This window comes from Apus apus, chromosome Z, assembly GCF_020740795.1.
Source record: "Apus apus isolate bApuApu2 chromosome Z, bApuApu2.pri.cur, whole genome shotgun sequence".
In the NCBI taxonomy this organism is placed as follows: Eukaryota; Metazoa; Chordata; class Aves; order Apodiformes; family Apodidae; genus Apus; species Apus apus.
Genome location: NC_067312.1, coordinates 29,254,187 through 29,280,214, shown reverse-complemented (window position 1 = coordinate 29,280,214; position 26,028 = coordinate 29,254,187). Strand labels below are relative to the sequence as shown.

Below are 26,028 nucleotides of genomic sequence, written 5' to 3'. Positions count from 1 at the left end.
GCCGGAAGCGGCGTCAGGCGGCGGCGGGCCCGGCCCGGCCGGCAGCTCCGCGCGGCCACGCCCCTCGCCGCAGGCCCGGCCCCGCGCCGCCAACCGCCGCCCGCCGCCGGCAGCCCCGCCGCCGGACCCGTCCCTGCGAGCGCCCGACAGGGCCGGCAGCCCGGGCACTGCCTACGCGCCCAGGCGGTGTCCGGCCTGGCTGCGGAGCCGCCCCCGGCTGGCCCGGCGCCGTCTGTTGAGGCAGGCCCCGCCTTTTCCGGGCCTCTCCGACTGGGCCGCCGCCTCCTCCTCCCTCGCTAGCTCTCCCTTTTGTGAGTTATAGCAACCGTTGCCTTGTGAATCAAGCGCCATAGTCACCGTAGTCCTGGCGACTGTTACCCATCAACAACAACCGCTCCTCTCCTGCTCCTCCTCCTCCTCCTGCTGCTGCTCCTCACCCCCTTCCTCATCGTCACCCACAACAATAACAACAACAACAGCCACCTCCAGCAGCCACGACAGCGGGAACACCACCGCAGCCCGCCTCAGCCCAGGTGAATATGCTTGTCGGGCGCACGCCGGCCCTCCCTCCGCTCTCCCTCCCCCAGCCGCTGCCTCCCCCCTCCTGGCAGCCTCCGGGCCGGGGCTGCTCCCCGGGGCTGCGCGGCTGGTGGCGGTGCGGCCAGGGCGCCGGGAGTCGCCCTCCCGACTCCCCAGCTTTCCTCCGCCACCTCCCCCTCTGCGTTCCCTTCCCTGTCCTCTTTCCCCCTCCATCCCCGCCCTCCCCGGACCTGATACCCTTGGGTGCTCTTTGCGGTTGGGCAGGGAGCGCGTTGTTGAGAGGGGCCGTTGGGATGGGGGTGTCCGCTGGGGGGAGGGGGGGCTGGCCGCGGGGCGAAGTGAGGAGGAAGAGAGGCTTGGCGGTGATGGGGACGGTGGCACGCTTTTGGGACCTCCAGGACAATTCCTTGGACGCGGTGGGTATGCATCTTTCTTGGTCTCTCGTTTGCAAGAATGGGGGACTGTAGAAATCGGGGAACGAGGCTTCGGACACAGTCTGAGGTTACTTATTTCGAACTCAAAAAACCGTGGGGGTAGGAGGAAAGATGCCGCCAGAGACGATCGTGTAGCACGCCGAGAGCAGGGGGTGTTTTTCATGTTACTTGCTGGGGCCTTGTTCGGATTTGACGCGACTGCTGAATGTTGCAGATTTTTGCTAACTTGCTCTATCTTTTAATGATACTCTTTTATCGGTCGTATAAATCAGTTTTCTGTGCTTTACGTCACCTTGTAATTTCTCTTTTATTGATAATTAATGATGCTGCTTTTAACACAAGCTCTATTTTCTTTGTATTGTATTTTTTTGTTTATTCAATACCCCCACCCATAGACACAGAGAAGCAGTTTTGTTTTGTTTTTTCTTCTTGCACTCGTTCTGAGGGAGGTTATTTTCCAAATGATGCTTTCATACTAGCGGTGTAGTATGGAGCCAGTGCATTTGTAGGTGTAGTTTATGCAAAGTGAGTTATGTTCATGTGGAGAGAATCCATTTCAGTTTCCCGAAACTCTCCACAATGAAGGAAATTCCAGATACTGACTACTGTGAGTTTGTGTGCTCAGCAGTAAAGAAAGGAGAAAACAAGAAATAGTATTAAAAAATAAGTCTTTGTGATTTTGTTATGACTACCGTATTTTGAGAGTATGGTTGGGAAAGCGGGAAGAGACAGTTTTCTATCTCGAGGTGTAGGAGAAAACAAGAAATAGTATTAAGAAATAAAAGTCTTTGTGATTTTGTTATGACTAGGGTATTTTGCGAGTGCATTTGGGAAAGAGGGAAGAAGCAGATTTCTGTTTCTCGAGGAGGTGTAGTAGAATTAAAGAAGATGGTTTGCCTTTTTTTTTCAATCCAGATGCTTATTTGCTTAGTTATTTTTGTGATTGCTTAAGATCTAAACGTTTGTGTTGGTGGTGGTGTCATATCGTACTTAATATACTTGTTTAATTCTTTCAGATAAAGTGAATTGATGGCATCTATTATGGCAATGAAATTATCTTTTAACATCTCCATATCCAGTTGCACTCTCCCCTTTGACTTATCAAATCATGTGTTACTGTGTCAAGCTTTTTTCTTCTTGAACTAATGACTTATTTATATTGTTAGTGCTTTATTTAGTAAAATAGTTAGGAAAAAGGATGTTCTTGGTTTTAATCTAAAGCCCACATTTTAATTGTATGAACACTTTATCTATTTTTATAGTTGTAGAACCCTGAGTAAAATGCAGCGTTTCTCATTACAATTTCAAAAGCAGTATGTTCATTTGCCTTACACTGGAACAACTGGTGAATGTGACTGGCAATTTTTCCAAGTGGCTATCAACTTCAGAATATGCTAAGTAGCTAGTGGATTGTTGATTATAATTTTTCTTGAGGTATGGCATATTCATTCTGCCTTTTTTTTTTTTTTTAAATGTATATTTATTTCGTGGGCCAACAAGAACTTAGAAAGTACATTATTTTAAGTGATGGTTGAAGGCCTCTGTGTTGTCATCTTTTTGTGAGTTTACAAATTTTCTAGGTCCTGCTGTTAAAAAAGTTGTAAAGTTGTCAAGAATTTTTTGTGAGTTACTGTACTCTGCAGTACTGTACTGTATCAATTATATGGCAGGTTTAAATATTAATGTATTTTATATTAGTTTTATTGGATAGTTTATGCAATTCGTTGGTCATGAAATTGTTCCTGGCATCTACTGTTGCGGAGGAGAGAGGATGTGAGTTCTGCACCATGGTTTTCTTGATGAGCCCTCTTACAGCAGGACAGAGTACCACTCAGGATGGAATCCTTTCTGGTGTTGAAATCTGTCTTTGCAGAACATGGATCCAGACCCCTGCTAGCAAAGGGAAGTGCGTGTGTAGGATGTGACACGCACGTTGTTGTAACTCTGTAAGAAGATGTACAGATGTTTCTTCAAAATCAGATTAAAAGTATGTGATTTTGCCTAAAACTAAAGACCTTTTTAGTCCCATTTAGCCAAATTTTCTTTACACAGTAACTGAAATTTGGAAGATAGTAGTGCAACTGTAATCACCTCTTTTGGTATTATGGACTTTACCAAGAAAAGTGTTCACTCTCTTCTCTCTGAAATAGTGCAGTGATCACAGAGGAGATCAGCCTTCATGCATTCTGTTTCTCTAATGCCCACAGCTATCAAAATAGTTGGTGTTTGAGATGCTAACCAGCGTTTGAAAACGTAGCGGCTTGTAATTTTTTTACTCGTTGGTTTTCAAGACTTGGATGGTGTAACTATCTAATTGTGTTTCAGCATATCTTAATGAGCCTGTCTGGATTGTATGCTCTGTTGTGCTATTAGTGAGCTAACCTTCGTTGTACTACTATAGAGAAAGCCTTTTAGTAACGTAGTGTAGGTAAATGAAATGGGAATCAAAGGTGCAGTGCTGTTAAAGAGTTTAAAGTCAGGGTGCTTTATTTGATAATTAGGTTTGGCTTTGTTAACACTATCCCATTTCTTATCCCTGCCTGATACGGTAATTTGTTAATCACAAAACTATCTACAGAAATAAATGTTGCCATTTATTTTCATTTACTAAATTTAACATTGAGAGGGAAGGCTATTACTGTTTTCCTCTTTTCTCACTTGCAATGTAAGCAAGTATCTAAACCAAAATAACCTTCAGTCATTGCAGTTAATTTTGGTGTTTTAGCTAGGGTTTCTGGTTTTCATGCTTCACATTGTCCTCTTCTGAAAAGCTTTCTTCCCTCTTAAAATATTCTGTATCGGTTGTATTGTTACCTGTGGTCTCCAAAAGCTTACCAGCTGCAGGTATTGTCTTGTGGAATACTTAAAAAATAAATAGGCTTTTAAAAATGTAAGATGCATGACACTTAAAGTCTCATTTAAAAATTATTTTCAGTTGAAACATTGTGAATACCTCATAAATAAAGACAGAGTAAAAACTAAGCTTTTGCTGGTATGGTAGTGACCTTGTAGTTGGAGTTCCATTTCAAAATCAAAGTCTTCGTCAAATGAATGTATCAGAATACCAAAAGCAGTATGTTTTAAATTATGAATTAAACTACTTATTTTTTTACTAAGAATGGGGGATGAAAAATTAATGAGGCTTTTAAAATGAATAGTTTAATCGTTAAGACATTGTTTTTCTTTTAGCCACAAGTTTATTATTTACATATTTCTGGTAAAGTTGATAGTTAGTCATAAGAACACTTCTGTTTTCTCACAGATGCTATGTATACTCGTATTTTGGAAATTTAAGGAGCAGTACGTATACTGATTTGGCTAAATCTAGTTTGTTAGGGACAGATGGCTGATTTAAACAGGTGTCACTTAAATTTCTTGTGCATTGTGCTGAGACTTCCAGAGGTTTACAAAAGAGCTGCCCAAAGCAGGTGGTGATCTCTTCTTTTGTGGTTAGTAAAATGTACTTTTGTAGGAAATCTTCCCAGTGAATAAGTGTGTTTTAATAGTTACTGTCATATCAGAGTTTGAGATGTTCATGTAGTACAAAGATGTTTCTTTTAAATTCTTTTCTCACTGGACTTTTAAAGAAGATGTGAGTACTTGGGTGTGAAATTTAGCAGTTTATGACTGGGAGAGTAGCTGTAGTCCTAATAATTTTCACTCTCAAAAAACCAAGAGCAGATATATTTCATGACGTAATGTTACTTGTATTTCACAGTATTTTTTAATAAATGTTTCCTACAATTTAGAACATATAATTAGTTTTAAACTTTCTTTTTTTTCTTTTTTTTTTTTCCTGCTACTTTTCTATATTCTCATACCTGCAGGTTTGTGTTTTTGTTGTTGTTGTTGTTTTTAATTTTATTTTATTCTTCAATAGTTTTTCTTTCCTCAGTTTTAAAAGATTTTAATAAGGATAAATGAAATTAAAATTTGATTTATAATCTTTAGTGTTTTCTGTTTCTAAGGGTTAATTTTTTGTAAGGTCTTTTTTATAACAATGATTGGTATGTATTCTTAGTTATTTTCTTTCTGTTAGGTGCACCAGAGGGTGCTGTGCTATTTGAAATACAAAAAGGAAAGAAAATCCTAAAAATTCTTTCATTGAACCCTGTTAGAGTGTCTACATATTTATGAATACCACTATGTATGGCAAAAATTCCTTTATGGATTTGTGAACCCAACAGATCAGAACTTCATTGTTAAAAATACCTATTGTTTTTCCATACACTTTAATAAGGCAATGATTTTTTTGTGCATGTTGATTGATAATTGTGTCAAGTTCAGTGTCATTTCCCTTTGGAAGCACATGAAAAGGTGCAGTCCAGAGCTGAGATAGTACACCTTACATTGCTTGGTTTTGCATACTAACTTTAGGTTTTTTGCCTGTTTCATCACGATAAATTGTTTGTCTTTCATTCCCTAACTTCAGATTTAGTGGCCAAAAATCAAGTGGTGGCAGATGCACTATATTTTAAGTTGTATTTCATAAAGGAATTTCATGTTTTACCACATACATTTTGATAAGGCTTGGAAGTTTAAATTGTAGCAATTCAGACTTCCTCTGTAAATTCCTAATTTATTTCTAACCTGTCTTAGTTATTTGACTCTTACATTACTTGTGTAACAGTGCTATGGGAACATCAGAGATTGTATACTTGTAATATCTGTGACTTCTGTTAATTCACTAATGAGAGGAGAAAATATCTAGCACTGTTTTAAAGCTTGTTTCATTCACTCATGACACAGATAGTACATAGAGTATATCTCAGCTTCTGAGACCTTCTCTGAGTAAACTATTCCTTTAGTTCTTTCATTTTCTTCTTACTGATGTTTTATTTCAAATAAGTTTATAAAGTCTTTAAAGGAAGAACCATGTCTTTTTGTTCAGGATTTGGATGCTGCCAATACAGCTAATGACTCAAACCTGTGTTTATTGTTTATCTGCCAAGTAAATAGCTTCTCGCTTCTGTTTATTACCTCATAATAATTAATTCAGCTGTGTTTTCTCTTGCGTACTGCTTTAGGGATGCTTTCTAAATGCTTAAACTCAGCCTAGTTAAATCATGCAACGTTGCAAGGTAGAAACCAACACAAGCAAATCTGCCAGAAGGTGCAGTATGTCACTCTGCAAGTGCCATTGATTCAGTTTATTCTACTTCAGTTAAGGTGTTCAATTTTCTTGTCTGATTACTTCTTTTTCTATCTTGCTAACTATGCTCCACTTAGAAAGGTTTGAAAAAGTGTAATAGGATTCTGGGTCAGAAAAATTACAACACAGTTATTAAGGTTATTTGCTGTGCTTCTGTGGAGATAACACGTTTTTAGCTCTATTGAGCTAGTTCATGTCTGCTGAACTTTCAGGTGATACATTGTATATTGCTTTTGGAGTATCTTTGGTCTGATTTTCTTTTCGCTCCCCAAAAGTACCTAAATCCGGTGGGAAAGGAGGAAGAGCAGTCTTGCTTATGTAGCTTCCTGAATCTGACATTTATATTGGACGTTTGTAGGCTATCTGAAGAGTTTACTCGCTACTGGATTAGACGACCAGGATTTTGAATTTGAGCTGATGTCTTTTGGTGTACATTATCCAAAAAGCATTTGTGAAAGTTGCTGTTGATTTGTGTAGGCTCATTTGTCACCTGATTTCTTTTTTCCCCTATCTCTTGGTAGCATTCTGCACTGTGAACAGCTGGGAGTGTAATTTGACAGTGCAAGTTTGAGATGAGTTGAATTAACAAAAGTGACTAGTGTTTACTAAGCAGGACTAAGTCTACTTATTATAGGTAGGTAAAAGGAAAAATAACAAAATAATTGTAGTTCTTTTGCCATTAAAAGGATTCCTGTCTTATGTTAAATGTCTGATAAATTTGAAGATTCACTTTCTTTTTAACTGCTGCAGAAAGCTCTCCGAATTCTCCTTCTAGAGCCTTAACTGCTTTTTTCCCAGTAAGATGCTTGCTGTATTCTTACCTCTTTATTATTCAGTAGCTTGACGTAAGCAGGAGAGCTGACAGAGTTACAGATCTAGTGAAGGAAGAATTTTGCCTACTCCACATTGTTGTTGATGAACTGCACATTGTTGTCTTCTGTTAGAAAGGACATGTAGCTGTACACAAAGGATTGTTAATTTGTATTTCTGTTAAAGTTTCTATGTACTGTGTTTACTGGGTACTGTGTTTACTGGGTACATAATATTGGGATTCAATGTTAATTGCTTTGGGTCTCTTGAAGAATTTGGAAAAATACAGTAAAGAAAAAACCTGTAGTAGTCTTCAAACTACTTGTCTTATATAAAAACCCATGCTTGCTCTTCAAAGTGGTTTTTAGGAAAAGAGTTGTTCTAGAATCACCATTTAAAAAATAAATTTAATTATCAGATCATACACATTTTGTAGTTAAGCTATACAAAGTTAATGTTTAACTAAATATAAAGCTCTCTAGATTATTACACCCATTTATAAAGTTAATATATGCTTTATGAAAACTATTTAGATTCCTTCTGCAGAAAGATCTTCCTGTATCCAAAGTTCCATTAGCCTGGGCTAGTGAGGAGGTATTGAACTACCTGTATAGTAGCTGACTTACCAGATTAACTATTAGCTATGAGGTGAAATTGACATGTTAGTTTGTTGAGCATTTGGTAGCTGAGGTCCTGTCACCATGTGGGTTTCTGGTCAGTATTTAGTTTACTCACTTTTTGCAAACTGCTCTGTGTTAAACAACTTCAACTAAGTTGCAGTTTGCAAAAAGAATTGATAAAGAAATCTTCCATATTTTATTGTTTTGTATCATATTTAGTACATGGAAGGGTGTACAATCTAGTATGTTTTCAACTCCTCATAGTTGATTTTGTGTAATATTTAGAGCAATTCCCTGTAACTTCCCCAAAGATTACTGTTTGGACTTCCTGAAAAGTGTAAAGGCTCTTTTGTAATCTATAGCATCCTTATGATTGCTTTAGGGTGTAAAACATACTCAGCTATATCGTGGAGACATGTAGCACAGAAATAAGTCTTCGTTCTCTTATATTGGGGAAATCTTTTTGTGCTTGATTTCTGTGAATGAGCTAAGATGAAATCACAGATCTCTTTCGTATTGTCTCTTCCCAGCTTTCTGAGTGCTTTCTGACTGAAGGTTGTCCTGAATTGCTCTGTTCTTCAACTCTCTGAAACTCCTTTGTTACTGTAGGGAGCATAGCCCTGATAGGTACATTTTTTGAGGTTTTTTGGTGTGCTGGGTCAGTAGCTATGTGGACAAGGGACATTTTTTTTTTACAGTTTATTTACAATAGAGTGAGAACTAGAGTTGGTCCTACAAATCTACAGCATAATTTATCATGAAAGTAGGGATTCTAATTTATGGAAATGAGTTTCTTCCAGTATTTTAAAGGTTGTGGTTTTATGCTGGTTAAATTGCAGCTGTTTGGATCAGCTTTACAGCAAGTTTGATAATAGCTTTACGGCAAATTTGGTAACTGCTTTGCAGCAGAAGTTCCTAGACTTTGATTTAGTTTATCTTCTTTTTCTTGATTGGACAGTTCCATTTATTAGAAGTAAAAGAAGAGAGATAGTATATCTAGAGCTAACATCACAAAATACTTGTCTTGACATACATCACAAAGACACGGTTTGGATTTACGCAGGAGATGATCTTGCTACAAACACAGAACTCTTGTGTTCCAATTTCCGTTAATGTATTGCTACAGTGATGTTATTTTGGTCTAACATTTTATTCTCTGGATTACACAAAATTAGAATTGGACATAGACTAGATTCTGTGCATTTATTTAGAAAGTACTTTTACAATGACACTGTGAGAGAGTTTTCACTGGAGCCCTACAGAGGGGGTGGGGAAAAAATCAGTAGAGAAAATTGCAGTAGAAGGAAATTTGTTAGATCTCTTCAGAAGACAGCAACCGTGAACCAAAGAATTTAAAAAACAAAATGGAAAGACCTTGGTTGAATAGCTGGCAAAACCAATCCTGAGTTGTTGGTTTCTGTGGACTTCTACTTGTGTTTATTTATTAGGGTCTTATTTTGTTATTCTTAATTATTTTGTTGCAGCAAAAGAGAAAAATAAAAAGATGAAAAGTGGCAAACTGAAAATTTTACTACAAATTATTTAAAATAAACTTGATAGTTTCTTTGTGTTTTCGAAACTAGTTCAGGAGCACTGATGAAACATGCTATATTTTGCTATCTGCCTGGTGATTTTGTAAGTGGTATTCAACAAATACAATGGCCAGGAAGCTGAAAAGGACATTTTTTGTGATGAGGATATATAAAATATTTTCCTATACCTTGCCTGTATTCCTGTTAATTTCAGTGTGAACTGGATTGTATACGAAGAAGGATTAGGGAAGTGAAGATGCCTTCTGAGTGTCTATAAAAAGGTGTTTGTTTAGAAAAAAATATTTGCTTTATCATACAGCTGCAAAAACAAAATTAATAGCTATCATGAAGAGCCATAGTCTAAGGAAGTGTGTATACCAGTAGCTGCTATTTGATGAAATCAGAAAAATAGTTTTGGAATCAATACTTTTACTGATTAAAGTGGTTCTATTTGCATTTTGTTTGTTTGTTTTGGCTGGGATTTTATGATTGTGGGGCACTCAGATGCCAAAGTCCATTGCAGAAATTAGGTCTTTTTCTTGTTGAACACTCCTTAAAGGATAAACGAAGACATATGTACATATTAGTAATAATGATAAATATAGTCTTACTAATCAAGACAATATTATAAAGTAATCCCTTTATTTAAATACAGATATTTCATGCTATCTTAATGTAATTTAATTATTAGTGTGTAAACAAGCAAATACATTATTCAGAACCTGCATTTTTATTTTATTCAGAAGTTATTAAACTTCCTTAAAGTTTGAGAATTTCAGTAGAAGAGGAACAGAAGATTTCCATAAGGTGTTTGCTGTGCATTTTTTTCTGGAAAAAATCCTTTTTCTGATTCAACTAAAAAACTGAATGCACAGTGAAACCTAAAATATTCTAAATGTTTTAACACCACAACACAGTGCTTTTTTCCATGTACCTCTATTGTACTTTGCCTGTTTTGAAGAACATTCTGTCAAACAGGTTACATGTCTGATTTCTGCACGTCAGTGTTTAAATTGAATATCAAGAAAATTAAAGTTAAGTAATTGTTCCTAAACAAAACAAAGATCTTCAATAAGAAAATAAAATGGATAATCTTTAGCATGTCTTAAAAATTGTGTTAGTATTCAGTATTGGTGTTGTATGTGTCATAGTTTAGATTTTTATGATCCCATATTGTAAATGAAATACCTAAATGGTATTTAATAGTGTTGTTTTGCTACTCATTGGCAGTTGTGAAGAACAATGAAATTATCTAAGTTATATAGTCTTACATCTCTGTTTTGAGACTTAGAAATCAAACTCAATTTCTACTGTTTATGACATACCTTTTATAAATATTGTCACTGAGTGTTCTTTACATTTGAATTATTTTCTGATTCTCTATATGTGCAGTGGTAGAGCCTGATAAAACAAATCTTAATAAACAGTTATAAAAATAGTTAACTTTCATTAAACCATCTTCTGAAAGTATTAGTATTTGCATTATCTGAGCATCAAGCTTTTTGTCAGATAGTATGAATTTTTTTTGTTAAGCATGTAACCTTTCTGTAACCATGCAAGCCAGAAAAGAAAGAAACATACATACATTGGATCCAGTTGTGCAATTCTCAAGATTCCATTTTTATTATAAGTTCAATTACTGGAAACGTAGAGATTTGTTAATTATTCTGTATTGTACAGTACTAACTTAATTAATGACATGTTTTTCTTTCTTATAATTAATATATTTTCACTGATATTTATTTATTTTCCATTTCTATGTGCCTGTCTGGTATTCAGTATTCATTACTTCATTTCAGTTTTACACTGTACTACTATTTTTTTTTATTTTTTTTTTTCCAATCTTGGTAGTTTTTCTTTTGAAAGAAAAATGCTGTGTGAGATAATCCGAGCTAAGTAAGTACTATTATGCATTTTTTTTCCCCACAATTTCCTGTTTTGACATCCTTTTTGGAATTAATCTTAGCTAAGAACTTACAAAACTGTTTCTTTGGGAGAAGTGTAGTGATAACTAAGGAGGATTGAATAATTTTAGAGTATTGTTTATAAACATTTGCCTCTAATCTGGAAACAAAAGTTGAAGTGGTTGGTTTTAAGTGACACATGGAACAAAATTATAAATGTTGACATCTCTCCAGCTAAGATAACTGAGACTTGTTCAAATCACTACCTTTTAAGGTGCTAAGTACTGTTACTTTGGAAAAGCAGAACAGAATTACGGTTTGGAACCCAGTGCAAGGTGGACATAAAGCAGTGTGGCAGTGAGTCTTTTGGCATGTTTGACTTAAGCAGTTTTTTCCTTTATTTCTGTATGTATGAATTTGTGTATATTTTTACATTAAAAATATATCATTTAATGAAACACCAAAATCAAGTTTTGTTTTTGAAACGTGTATGCTAATAACTGTGTATTGTGAATAAATATATGCTTGTGAAAGCTCGCATATTGGGAAGAGTCTCAGAAGCAAGCAAGCAAGGTTAAAATGAATATCTTAAATGTTGTTGTCCAGCGTGATTCTGAATTTCATGCATGTTTGGTAAAGTAATATTCTTACTGTGTGAGTAATTCTCTGTTATTGCTTCCAATGTCATATGTTTCTTGTGTATTTCCTGCAGAATTGCAATTCTGGATTTGCTCTTAACTCGAGTATGCAGTTCTCACAAAGAAATAACATTATAAACACAGTGAAATATTAGTTGCCTCATACAACTATATTGAGATGGAAAGCGCATGAGTACTTTCATCATCAGTTACCATCTGCCTTTGTTTTTTCTCATAATCTTTTACCAAAGCAGAATGAGATTGTTTGCTTTCCTTTGGAACTAACTTTAATACAGTATTGGGAAAATTATAATTTAATTTTACAGTTACTATTCTTTAAATATATAGATACAAAGCAAAGCAATAATTTTTAAAGATACTTAAAATTCAGATGATAGGGTAGGATGAAGGATATCTTTAAGACATAAAGCAGTATTTTAAAATAAGGTAGCTTTTTATAAATGGATATAAAATGTTATAATTTCTCTGTAAATACTTATTTGATAGTTTTCTTTGTATGTATACTTAAAGATTGATTGTTAATTTTATTTTCTTCCATTATTTTTTCTGAGACAGGAAATTAAAGTTATACCACTCTTTAAATCTTTATGTCAACAATTTTTTCTTCCTTTGCAGTTTATGATTTAGTCCTTTTCAGCTGCCTTGTTATCATTGTTTGCAGTGATACCTGTTTTTATGTTTATTTGTAATTAAAATTGTCATTATTTTTGGCACTAATTTTTAGTTATTAAGCTCTGCAGCTCAGTATCCACTGTGTTTTTTATGTTCCTTTTTGTATGTGTGGCTTGCATGTGGTTTAATGTTTAACAGATTACCTGAGATAGTGGGGTGTGACAAGGCTGCTAAGCATCACACACTCCTGACCTATATCTGTCTGGTTTGTAGGGATAGCCTAATGCTGCTGACCTCCGCTTCGAGGGTCTGCACGAGTCCTTTGCTCACTTGACACACACACACACCAAGATTCTCTGCAGACCCTTTTGATACTTTGCCAACTCTGTGGAATGACAAAGCCAAGCACCCACACTTGGTAGGGCTGACTAAGGGGGAGCTGATGCACTTACTTGAGTTTGTTAGAATCTCTCTTGGAAAACGTATGTATAATCCTCTAAGCAATTAGAGAGTAACATTTGAAAAAATTGTGTAACTAATCCCAAGGTATCATTACTTATTATACTGTTAACAGCTACACTTCTTTTCTACACTTCTTTCCACAGATAGTTGTTTCTTGGTCTGAGTTTTGAACAGTTAATCCACAGTAGGTTTTAGATATGTAAGCAAGTTGAACCGTACTGATCAGCCTCAAGGTGCTGAAGCTCAGTGTTGCTTAGTTCAGGAAAAACTGAGCTTTAGGATTTGAAATGTTCAGATTGGATATTTCTGTTTCAGTTTGGAAGTCTTTTATGGTGGGATGAGAAGTTATCTGTATTTAGAGATCCAGGTTTCTTTAAGAGTTGTTCTAGATTCTCCTAATCCTTTGTATTGATAGTTATACACATATTCATAATCCTTTATATCCTTTGTATGTGATAAATTTTAGTGTATGTTGTAAGATTTGAGTGCATTGTCCATACACAGAGGTATAATATTTAAAAAAACAATTTACAGTCATAATTTTCATTTCACATTCAGGATGTTGTTTTGACAATGTTATTATGTTGATAATTCAGACTATGACTTTGTTTAGTGTAATCACAAATCCAAATTTTCAGTGGAACTGTAAGGAATTAAAATTAGCTTTCTTAATTGTTGATCGTTTATAGAATATACAGGTCTTATTTAAGGCCATCCTTTTATGTCTGGAGATGTGAAAAGAATACTGTTTCCTTTTGTATAATTGATTATAATATTGAAACACCTTTGTAATTTTAATTTTACCAAAATTTGTAGCAACATAAAAATACCTTATTTTTTCAGCTCCAGGTATATAAAAAGTGAAAGGGGCATAGATTTTATTTCACTGTGTTCACTGTTCCTGTAGCCCTTGGTCTTATGTCCTCCTAAGTCTGAGTTTCTGAATATGAAACTTATAGCTCTTTTGGCCCTGAAAATTTAATAACCTGTTGCAAATAATTTATGAGATTGAACACAATAATGTAGTTTTGATAAATGACAATAATAAGGATGTACTACATTTCAGTAAGAATTATAAACAATGTACTGAAACACACCTAGTCTTGTTTACTTTTACATTAAATGTGGTATTATAATTGTGAATTTTGTACAATTCTGGCCTCGCTGTATGGTCATTATATTCTCTGTACTAGGGATAAGCAAACTTGTGCCTGCAATGTGTCTGCTTTTAAATTTTTTTTTTCTTGTGTACAGTGCACCAATTTTACAATCATTCTTAGGATATATGGGCAGTGTCTTTACAAGTGTTTTGCTTCTTTTTAGATTTAAAGCAGAAAAGGTGAGGTTTTTGGAAAGCTGAGAACCACTTATTTATATTCATTAATTCCTACTGTCTTCTTGCTTTTCACTACTGGCTTTCACTTCTCTCTCAGCTAATGGCTATTCTACATATGCTTCACATCTCTTCTGATCACCCTCTTCTGTGCTTGCCCTTTTACAATTACTCATCTTGCCTTTGTTCTTTTCTTCATCTTACTCATCTCTTCCTACTGCTTCTGTATTAGTTGTGCAAATGTTTGAGATACAGGAACAACAATTTCTCAATCATTGACTTTAGGGCTAAACACCTTAATAAATTTTCAGAAAAGCAGTTTAGGGGAAGATCATGGCTTCAGCTAGTGGAATTTTACTGATCTGAGGGTAATGTGTCAGTAGTCAGAATGTGGAAGATGATTATTTGAGCAATTTGTGCATTGTTGAACAGTGTGTCCAGAGAATTTTAGGAGTTAAGTTGTGTCACAGCTAAAAGCCTGATATTTACAGTTTCTGGTGATGAAGTTTCATGGCTGTGCCACATTTAAATTACTGTTGAAATTTGTGCATTTACTAAAGCTTAGTATTGAAATAACTGGCTTTTAAGTATCATAAGATATATATGTATGTGAAGACAGACAAATAACTTTTTTTTCCCTGTATCTTATTCTCAGCATTGCTGAGAACATTCATTTCTGAAACTGCTTATAGGTGAGAGGAACTACGTATGTTTGGGTTTGGTTTTTTTGTTCGATTTGTTGTTTTTTGTTGTGTTTTTTTTTAATATGCAATGAAATGAAAACAATGTTATAATGGAAAATATTAAAAATGTGAAGTATGGGTAACAACATATACGCCACTTAGTTTGGATGGCTGGATGAATATTTATTATATACACATGAAGCAACCATTTTTTATGTATAGATACATGTGTGTTTATGTATCTATATTTGCACATACGGTATATGAGTATGCAGATTAACAGAGTGTATGTATATATCTTTTTTTTTTTATGTGTATAGAGAGTATGTAGAACTGAATGTAGTCCATCTACACTAAGTGATTTGAGACTCGAAGAAACTAGTGGAAAAGTTGGTCTGCAGGATCCCTACCTACCTCTATGCAGTATTTCTGAAGGCTGAAACAACCTAAGTATCTTAATTATTCAGTGTTTTTTTTATTTGTAGCAGTAGCCACAGCTTATCAATTTTATGTCATTCATTAAAATGGTTTTCTTCTGAACAGGAGAGTAGTTCTGTGCACATTTCCTCTGTTAGAATTGTGGTGGCAGTGAGTTAGTAAGAAGAGTGGTTGTAGAGTTATGGGAGGCAAAATAGGCTTCTTAAATCAGCTTTATAATGTGGAGCTGTGTCTTAGAGCTAATTTGCCGCTTGCCAAGGGAACATCCAGCTTGCACAGCTTCCTTGGATGGCCACTCCTGCAGGTGAGATACCTTCCATAATAAAGGATGCAGGAATGCTAGGCTAGGCCTTAAGCTCATTGTTGCTAGATTCTTGTCGAATTTCTTTTATTGAGGTGACTGTGAAGACAACCAGGGTACCTTACCAGATTAATAAATCAAGGCTCTAGTCTGTTATATGTAAACAAAATGTTGGGGTCTTCAAGCTTCATTTGCTTCAGTGATACTGAAGGGAATATCATATTTATTAAAGGTCATTTAAGGAAAAATGGTAGGTAGATATAGTGTTGGATCTCTGTTCTCTTTGTCCAAGTCCTCCAATCATTGGGCAGCACGGAAGCACTTAACAAGCTCTAAAAAAATGTTGACTGTAAAATGTAGTTCTAATAACCAGTATCTATTTTTTTAATTACAAAGTAATAGATAGCTACACAGCATACAGTGAGGATGACGAAGTGCTGGAACAGGCTGCCCAGGAAGGTTGTGGAGTCCCCTTCTCTGGAGAGATTCAAAACCTGCCTGGATGCAGTCCTGAGTAATGTGCTCTAGGCAACCCTGCTTTAGCAGGGGAGTTGGACTAGATGATCTCTAGAGGTTCCTTCTAAGTCTGACAGTTTGGTGATTCCGTGATAATGTGCTTAGATTTTTCTAACTATATCTTCATTGAGATAGCTGCCTGTCATCTTTGAGGTCATGATCACTACTAGCAATGGGGGAACATATTCCATAAGTCTTTAGATTCATGATTTTGACTGTAGAAGTTGATGGGAAGTGTTATTTGCGTCTAATCCTACCATAGGTGAGAAGTTTGACTTTGCTTTAGAAAAAGATTCTGTAAGCTTACAAACTCTGGAGAAGAAGCAAAGTTCTTGTTAGAAGATTCGTATTCATGATTGCATCCTAATGATGTTTGCGGTCTTACTTCCAGCCCTCTGAAATTTTTTGTCTTCAGAGCAGTCTTCATATTTATTACTGTTTTCAAGGTTACCTAGAAAACCTCAACAACTACGTAGTACAAAGCTTTTTGGGAAGGACAAGCTCTAGCATTGCCTCATCTGACTTCTGGAATTTATTGTGTGGTGCTGGCTTGTATGGCTATTGTACAGACAATTGATTTTAGCATTTCCAATAACTTTTGGGACAATGTTTCTTTCTTAGCTTTGTACTCTTAAGGAAATGGGTTTTTTGTGGTTATTGTTGTGTTTTGTTTTTCTCTTATGTCTGTCCATCTTATCCAAAAGAAGGACAGCAGTTTCAGAAAAACAAATACCAACAAAATACTTAGTTTGGGAAGGTAAGCAAAAATGTATACCATCACTGAAGAAGAGGCAGTTATAACTCATTTTACACTCCCAGCATCCTGTTGAGTTAGCAAAATCTCACAACCTGTACTAGTGTGTTGTCTGATTTGTTTAAAGGATCAGGCTGGAGGACATGTGTCTTTCTTAATTCTGGTGCAGTCTGGAATGGATTAGCAAGAGTGGAGAAAAGCCATAATATTCACCTCTTCTGCGTGTAATTTCTTATCAGTTCTCCAGCAAATTTGTAAGATTATTACAGAAATAAACGAATCTGCAGAGGTGTATGTAAATGTCTAATTGGGCTTGCATAATCTGTAGAGGTGACAGTAAAACACAAAGGCAGAACTCAGTTTGACTGCGAAGTCTTAAAACTAACTTTCAGGCTGTTGGACATCTTTTGATATGATATAGAGAATAAATATGAAGTATTATTATGACATTTGAAATTTATTTTTAAGGCTTTTAAAAAAAGAAAAAAGTCTTGTTTTATGATCCAGAGTATAAAACTTAATGTATTGTTCTGTCAAAGTTTATTATAAAATATCCATGCAGAGCATGTTGTACAATTCCATTATACTAGCTGTTAAAAGTTAAGCTTCAAAGGGTTTTGAAGTTTACAGTTTTTAACTTTCCAAACTTAAATGTTGAGTTAGGGGAGATACTGCTGTTTACTTTGCTGTGACGTGCAGTAGAGATCAGATATATTTCTTTTGTGTAGTTTTTCTGTTTTCTTTTGTGTACATAGTTCACATCTGTCATTGTACCTTTTTTTAAGGGTATGCCTGGGGTTGACTGAAGAGAGTGTTATTATATTTAAAGAAACTGGTTAGAACCATAGGAGGAAGCCTGTGGTATTTTCAATGCTTCTCAGCCTGAAAGTGCTGGGTAACCCTTTTAGGTTGCATAGCAACAAGCTCCTAGCAACAATAATAGATTGAATTTCCAATAGTGACCAGGCCGGATGTAATAATACAGCAAGAGTACAAACAGTTGTCATGTCATTATTATAATAAACTAGGCAGAGCTTAGTCTGATTCTGTTTCTCAAAGTGGTGAACCTCTGCTAAATGAATGGAATGTACTTTCAAAAAGTTTTGGTACTGAAATCCTGATAAAGCTGCTTAGAATAAGGGACTTAAAAGTCTAGTGGTTTGAAACATATGAGAAAACTAAGAAACACTGAAGGAGTTATCAAGGGAAGAGGGTATTTAATATCCACTTTAAATAGCTTGTAAATCTCAGCTTCTTTTATAAATTGATCCGTGCTGGAACTTCTTATGAGTCCCTAGCTGTAGAGGTAGATTAATTATTATGGAAGGAATATGGTCAGTCACACCTTAATTAATGAAGTTGAAAAGACACTTCCTCAAAGGAGGTTATTCTGTAAGTGTCTACTATTTGGATTTACAGGGTCTATCTTTGGAGCATGTGTTATCAGGTACTGCTGGTGAGTTGTTGCTAGTTACAGTCAGGCTTTTCTGAAGTTTGTATTTGCTCTGTTATCTCTCCTTGATTCAGCTACTGGATACTATGCAGCAGTTCTCGTATTTTGGAGACACATGTTGATTAAAAAAATCCATGTAAAACATCTTCTGTAAGATGCATAATACAGTAAGTTATTTTAAATCCTTAGAATTCTGATACGGTATTTAGAAAAGCTTGGAAATATCCTGTGAAGGTACTGTAAAAAGGCATAGTAAATAAAATTAAATTACTTTAAAGTTAATTGTTAGGATTTCATGTTTTCAAGACCTGTTGTGTGTGAAAGGTAGAAATATATGGACAAACAGGTGATTTGGGATGAGGGACAGAAATTGTCTCACAAAATAATAATAGATGTGATTTCTGATTTTTACATTTGAGTTTAAATATTTTGACCTGGCTGACTTCCAAATTGTGACACTGGTCTTTGAGTGAAGATGTAGATCTCCACTAGATAAACACCCTTCTTCAGTTACTGTGTCTGCTTTTGCGAATAGTGATGGAAGAGTCATTATGGTAAAGGTCAGTTACTTTAACAGAAAGCCTGTTATATATTTGTAACCTTTCTATTAAGATGGCACAATTTTTTATTTTATTTTTTTTTTCTAAATAGTTGAAAGCTGTTCCAAGAGTATAAAACCAACAGTGAGAAAAAGGGCAGCTCTAGGGGTGAAGTGCTAGGCCTTGGACATTAGGCACTAGCCAGAATTGACCTATAGATGAACTGTTTAAATTTTGCAGTTATTAACTTTTGTGGTATAATTCTTAAAACTATCACTCGCAAACTACTTTGCTGAACATAATCCCAGTATTTTAGGATCTTGTGTGCTTAACCACTAGCCCAGATATTTTAGACCTTTGTGCTGATGAAGTGTCTAGAAACTCTTGTGTAACTGTGTGCAACGGATTATTAATATTTAGCTTTTGCTGATAAAATGTCTAAGCAAGATATTTTAGGGAACCCCACCAACTGCATTCTGGGCTCTGATCAAGCACTGGTCTCCATTGGTTAGGGGGTGTACCACCAGATGTTTCCATACAAAAAATTTACAAGTCATTCTGACTTGCTAATTTGGCATTAGAAAGCTGGGACCCTCTTACAGCAAACTCTAGAGACCTCACCTACAAGTGGATGCACTGCATAGGATTTCCCAGTTGCCAGGAAGGGCTCTCCAGATTCTTCCTGCAATCAGGGCTCCCCAGCGACTGCGGACCTGGTGATGGTAACATATAAAGGGCAAATGGTGATGTATCTTTCTTAATCACTATAGCTGCTTCCTGCATAGTAATGATTAGATGCATTGCTGTGTTTTGCTTTAACTTTGCTGTAAGTATTCTAGTTTTGTTGTATTTGTCTTTAGCAGATACTGTGAATGTTTGTTTGTAGTGGTTATTGTATGATTTTTAACCTCAGCCAGTACAGATAGGCTAACTTCCTTGATTGGACATCTTTGTCCTTTGTGCTGACCTTGTCCCTTTGCTAAAGCATAAGTTGGCAAAACAAGGGGCTACACAGTGTAGATGAAGAAAATTATGAAATGTAAACAAATAGATACTACAGACTCGATTTGGCATGTTTCACTGGATTCTGTTGTTTCAGTAGACTCAGATGTTGATCAAATGTTTTCTTTTATCGCAGGAACTTTAAAAACTGAATTATGGTGAAAAGCTTTTCTTTTAAATGGACCTTGGGCCTGACTATCTAGGTATTGCCCTGCACATCACTGCAAAGGGTGTGAGTATGTTAGCAGAGATATATTTTGCATATATTCAGTGAAACAACATGGTTTTGTCTGATTGTATTTGAAAATCATATTAAAACATGGCATATATAATCCCAAATCTAGAAGAGTAACTTTAAAAGGTAGTTTGGGTCATCTGAGCAGTCTTTAGGCAAACTACTCAGCTGATGGCAAGTTTCAGATACGTGGGTTCCATAAGTTTAAATGTGAGTTAATCATAGAATCATAGGTTTGGGTTGGAAGGGACCTTAAAGATCATCTAGATTCAAGCCCCCTGCATGGGCAAGGATCTCCCACTAGATCAGGTTGCTCAAAGCCCCATACAACTTGTCCTTGAATATTTCCAGGGATGGGGCTTCCACTACTTCCTGGGCAACCTGTTCTAGGGTCTCACCACCCTCATAGTGAAGAATTTCCTCCTAATGTCTAATATAAATCTCCCTTCTTTAAGTCAGTCTGGAAAATACTCTGAATTTGTATGATGTATGTAATTTAGACTGTGAACTCATTTAAATTCTGGAATTTTAAATTTTCTAAAAACTGACTTAGCAGTGTGATCTAGTCTGAACATGATACCTACTCAAAAGCATTTGAGTAGCATTTGTGGATTACGAACCAATTTTGTGCATTTCAGAGGTATTTATGTGTCAAAGTCCCAGAATCACGGAATCACTTAGGTTGGAAAAGACCTTCAAGATTGTCAAGTCCAACTATTAACCCTACTCTGTCAAGTCCAGCACTAAGTCATATTCCCAAATGCCACATCTAGACGACATGAAAAACATCAGGGAGGGTGAGTCAACCACCTCCCTGGGCAGCATGTTCCAATGTCTGACATCCCTTTCAGTGAAAAAGTTCTTCCTAATGTCTATTCTAAACCTCCCCTGGTGCAGTTTGAGGCCATTTCCTCTTGCTCTATCACAGTTACTTGTGAGAAGAGACCAGCGCCTACCTCTTCACTACCTCCTTTCAGGAAGTTGCAGAGGGTGATGATGGTCTCCCCTCAGCCTCCTTTTCTTCAGACTAAACAGCCCCAGTTCCCTCAGCTGATCCTCATGAGACTCATTCTCAAGGCCCTTCACCACCTTCGTTGCCCTGCTTTGGACACGCTTCAGCACCTCAATGTCTTTCTTGTATTGAGGTGCCTAAAACTAGACATAGTATTCAAGGTGTGGCCTCACCAGTGCCAAGTACAGAGGGATGATCACCTTCCTGGTTCCGTTTGCCACGCTATTCCTAATACAGGCCAGGATGCCATTGGCCATCTTGGCCACCTGGGCACACTGTTGGCTCATGTTCAGCTCCTGTCAATCAGAACCCCCAGGTCCCTTTCTGCTGAGCAGCTTTCCAGCCACTCTTCCCTAAGCCTGTAGCATTGCATGGGATTGCTGTGGCCCAAGTGCAGAACCTGGCACTGGGCCTTGTTGAACTTCATACATTGACCTTGGCTCATTCATCTAGTCTGTCCAAGTCTCTTTAGAACCTCCATATCCTCAGGCAGATCAACACTCCCTCCCAGCTTGGTATTGTCTGCAAACTTACTGAGGGTGCATTCTATCTCCTCATCAAGATCATTGATAAAGATGTTAAAAAGAAATGATCCCAACACTGAGCCCTGCGGAGCCTCACTTTTGACCAGCTGACAGCTGGATTTAACTCCATTCACCACCACTCTCTGGGCACGGCCATCTGGCCAGTGTTTTGCCCAGCAGAGTATATGCCCAGCCATGAGCAGCCAGGTTTTTTATCAGAATGCTGTGGGAGACAGTGTCAAAGCCTTTACAGAAGTCCTGGTAGACAGCATGCACAGCCTTTCCCTCATTGACCAGGCAGGTCATCTTATCAGAGAAGGAGATCAGATTCATATCTACTTCTGCCACAGCTGGACAGCTAGGAGACTTTCATAGGTTTATAACTGAAGTCTCAAACAGAAGGCTTGTAATTTAAGCAGAGATTAAAATCTCATAATGAAATTTTGGATAGTATTTAAAAAGCAGAAATTTAAAAAAACAGGAACATGCCTTTTACAGTGTTCAGATTAATCAATTATACCCTTTTAAAGTTTTTTATTGTTGTTGCTTTTGTTGTTTTTTGTTTGGTTGGTTTGGTTTTGCTTTATTTGGTTTTGTTTTGAGTTATTTTACATAGTACAGTTGTGACATTTTCAGAGGACCCTGAAACATTTTAACCTTACACTATAAGATGGTATCCAATATTTACTGTGGAAAATTCGTATTCCCAAGTTATTTAGATTGCTTTAAGAGTTTCTGTAATTTACTTGCCAGAGCTGCCATCATTATTTCTGTTCATCTCTCCATACTGCTTCTCCGAAACGGCTGGATTTCTGGATGTTGTATTGGTGCTTATCTGTATTTCTAGACTTGAAGATGTTACTTTGAATAGTTACTTTCTAATAGTTTTCTTATTGGACAAACATAACTGGATTTGCAGATTAATGCTTCCATTGAATCCAGAACTAACCATCTAAAGAACCTAAAGGTGCATAAATCTATGGGACCCAATAGGATTCACCCACAGATCCTGAGGGAGCTGGCGGATGAAATTGCTAAGCCTCTGTCCATCATATTTCAGAGAATACAGGGAACTACAGGCTGGTCAGTCTCACTTCTGTGCCTGGCAAGGTCTGCTAAGGCACATAGAAAATAAAGAGGTGATTGGTGACAGCTAGCATGGCTTCACTAAGGGCAAGTCATGCCTGGCCAATCTGGTGACCTTCTAGGCTACAGAGATGGTGGATGGTGGCAGAGCAACTGACGTCATCTACCTGGATTTGTGCAAGTTGTTTGACACTGTCCCACATGACATCCTGGTCTCCAAACTGACAAGGCATGGATTTGCCAGATGGACTACTCGGTGGAGAAGAAATTGTCTGGATGGCCGCACCCAGAGAGTTGTGGTCAATGGCTCAGTGTCCAAATAGGGGCAGGTGATGAGCGGTGTCACCCAGGAGTCAGTACTGGGAGCAGTGCTGTTTAACATCTTTGTTGAAGACATGGACAGCAAACAATGTGGCGTGGTTGACACCCTAGAGGGAAGGGATGCCATCCAGAGGGACCTTGACAGGCTGGAGAGGTGGGCTAGTGCTAACCTCATGAAGTTCAACAAAGTCAAGTGCAAGGTCCTGCACCTGGGTCAGCACAACCCCAGGCACAAATACGGACTGGGGGGAGAATGGCTAGAGAACAGTCCTGAGGAAAATGACTTGGGGGTGGTAGTAGATGAGAAGCTGGACATGAGCTGCCAGTGTGTGCTGGAGTCCAGAGAGCCAAACACACCCTGGGCTGCATCAAAAGAAGTGTGGCCAGCAGGGCCAGAGAGGGGATTCTGCCCCTCTACTCTGTTGAGACCCCACCTGGAATACTGTGTCCAGTTCTGGTGCCCTCAGCACAAGAAAGATATGGGCCTGTTGGAGAGGGTCCAGAGAAGGGCCGTGAAGGTGATCAAAGGCCTGGAGCAGCTCTGCTATGAAGACAGGCTGAGAGAGTTGGGGCTGTTCAACCTAGAGAAGAGAAGGCTCTGGGGGGACCTTACAGCGGCCCTCCAGTACCTGAAGAGGGCCTACAGGAAAGCTGGTGAGGGGGTTTTCATCAGAGGAGATAGTGATAGGACAAGGGGTAATGGTTTTAAACTGAGAGAGGGTAGATTTAGGTTAGACATTAGGAAGAAATTCTTCACTATAAGGGTGGTGAGGAACTGGAATGGGTTGCCCAGGAAGGTTTTTGATGCCCCATCCCTGGAGGTTTTTAAGGCCATGTTGGATGAGACTTTGTGCAACCTGGTCTAGTGAGAGGTGTTCCTGCTCATAGCAGGGGGGTTGGAGCTTTTTGGAGGAGGATCAGGTTATTACTCTTCAAATAAATTAGACATACACAAGTCCATTTGGCCCGGTAGAATGCACACAGTAATGCTGAGGGAGATGGTTGCTGTCAGTGGGACCTCACTCTTTATAATGTTTGAAAGGTCAGGGTCATCAGGGGACATTCCCAAAGACTGGATGAAAGCAAAGGTCTCCTGTGTTCCAAGAGGAAGATCCAGAGAACTACAAACAGAATATCCTCACCTTAACTACAGAGAAAGTAGGGGACTGCCTGGCTGGAAAAAGCAGCTTTGCCAAAAATGACCTGGGGGTCCTGGTGGATAAGTTGACCATGAGCTAGCAATGTGGTTTTGAAGCAAAGAAGGCCAGCAGCCTTCTAGGCTGAATTAGGAAGAGCATTGCCAGTGAACCGAGAAAGGTGATCCTTCCATTCTCCGTAACTCTGGTGGGATTCATACATAGTGCTGAGTGCAGTCCTTGGCTCCCCGGTACAAGAGACACATAGACATGCTGGAATCAATCCAGCAAAGGGCCACAAAGATGATGAAGGGACTGAAGCAGCTGTCCTATGAAAGGCTGAGAGAACTGGACCTGGCTCAGTCTGGGGAAGGGAAGGCTTAGGAGTGTGGATAAATACGTGATGGGAGTGTGTAAAGAAGAGGGAGACAGACTTCTTTTCAGTGCTGTCCAGGGACACAGAATTAGCCATGAAAATTTGAAATGCAAGAATTCAATTACAAGAAATGCCATCTGAACATAAGAAAAGACATTTCTTACTTCAAAGGTGGTAGGACACCGGAAGAGGCTGTGCAAAAAGGTTGAGGAATCTCTGTCCTTTGAGATATATTCAAAACCCGCCCATGTATGGTCACAGGCAATCTACTCTAGTTACCTCTAGTATTTGTGGACTCAGTGAAATCCAGAGGTTTGTTGTTCTCTGAGTTGCTCCTTTGAAGAAACAGGAAGAATTACATGGATATTGAAATTTGCTGATGGTTCTTGTATTTGCTCCCATGATGTATGTTTTCTTTTTTCTACCATTATTCACAGATAGTTAGCATAATCAGTGCTGTGTTTTTTTTATCAGCCATTTTCTTTTTGGACTGTTGTCTTCACAGTGGGTAGTTTGCTTTTTCCTCTTTCCATGTCTGATGAGATGGAGAGAGTGGAAGAAGGAGAGAGAAAAGAGAGAAATAATTACTTTGAATAGGACAGCCAAGTGTACCTGTTCTTAAATATCACTCTAGGTAGAAATGAAGGACCATACGTAACCTTAAGCCAGATGCAGCTGTTCTTTTGAAAACAGATCTTTCTTGCAGTTTATTACAGATAGTTCATTGTTGTATAAGGATAAATAAACTTCTATTTTAAAATTAGAAACTTCTGAGTAATTTTAGACAGAAATAATAAATCTAGAAAGATGTCATGTCTGTGTATATTTGTTATACATATGTATGTATGAAGTAATTTGTTTTTAGAATATTTCAATTTCCTTTGTTTGTTTCCTCTGAAGGTGTACTGGGCTCTATTGGTCCACTGTAATTTGGCAGACAGCACTGATTCCTGTACCTGCAAAAGAAGTAGGACTTCTTACTGCTATATCGAAGAGAAGAGAGCAAGCCTTTTTTCTTCCTTTTTTTTTTTTTTTTGAGAAGTGGAAAATAGAGTATTTCATTTTTCTTAGAACCATCCTGAGTTTACTAGTAAAGTTTCTCTGAGGACAATACACATCAATACTCTCCTGAATGGACTCTGTAATAACAAGACTGTAGTATGCTCTCAAAAATTTGTACTTGTTTTCATCAGTACAGAGTCTGTCTTTACTAGGAAAATAAGTGTTGAGTTACTCAGCCCAGAAGGACTTTGTGTCTATTAAATTAATTCCCAACCAGAATGTTTTTCCACAATGGAATCTTTTAATGTTTTTTTAACTTTTTTTTCATTTTCACACTTGTCAGGTTATTTTGGCAATGTGGTAATGTTTAATGTTTTTACTTTGAAAGTTAATAGCAGTATTTGCCTGATGAGACAAAGTCTTATATTAGTTTCTTACTTTTTATTTACTATGCCACTGTAAATTACTTTTTGTGTTCGTAGTTGTAACTTCATTGGAGATGGCTTGGCATTTTGATATGGGGGTAATATATTTTTTTTCAGGGGTAAATGTTCAGACAGTTTTGAAGATACATGCGTTGTATAAGGAAAGA

General features: G+C 37.5%; 1 protein-coding gene across 2 annotated transcripts in view; it reads left to right on the top strand.

Annotated features, from left to right (window-relative positions):
- The first annotated feature begins 323 nt into the window (after nucleotides 1-323).
- RFX3 (regulatory factor X3) overlaps nucleotides 324-26,028 on the top strand; it is a 122,559-nt gene continuing 96,854 nt past the window's right edge. For both annotated transcript variants that reach the window (XM_051642356.1, XM_051642355.1), the window contains exon 1: nucleotides 324-533. The gene's annotated coding sequence lies outside the window, so the exon portion shown is untranslated. The remainder of the gene's footprint in view (nucleotides 534-26,028) is intronic.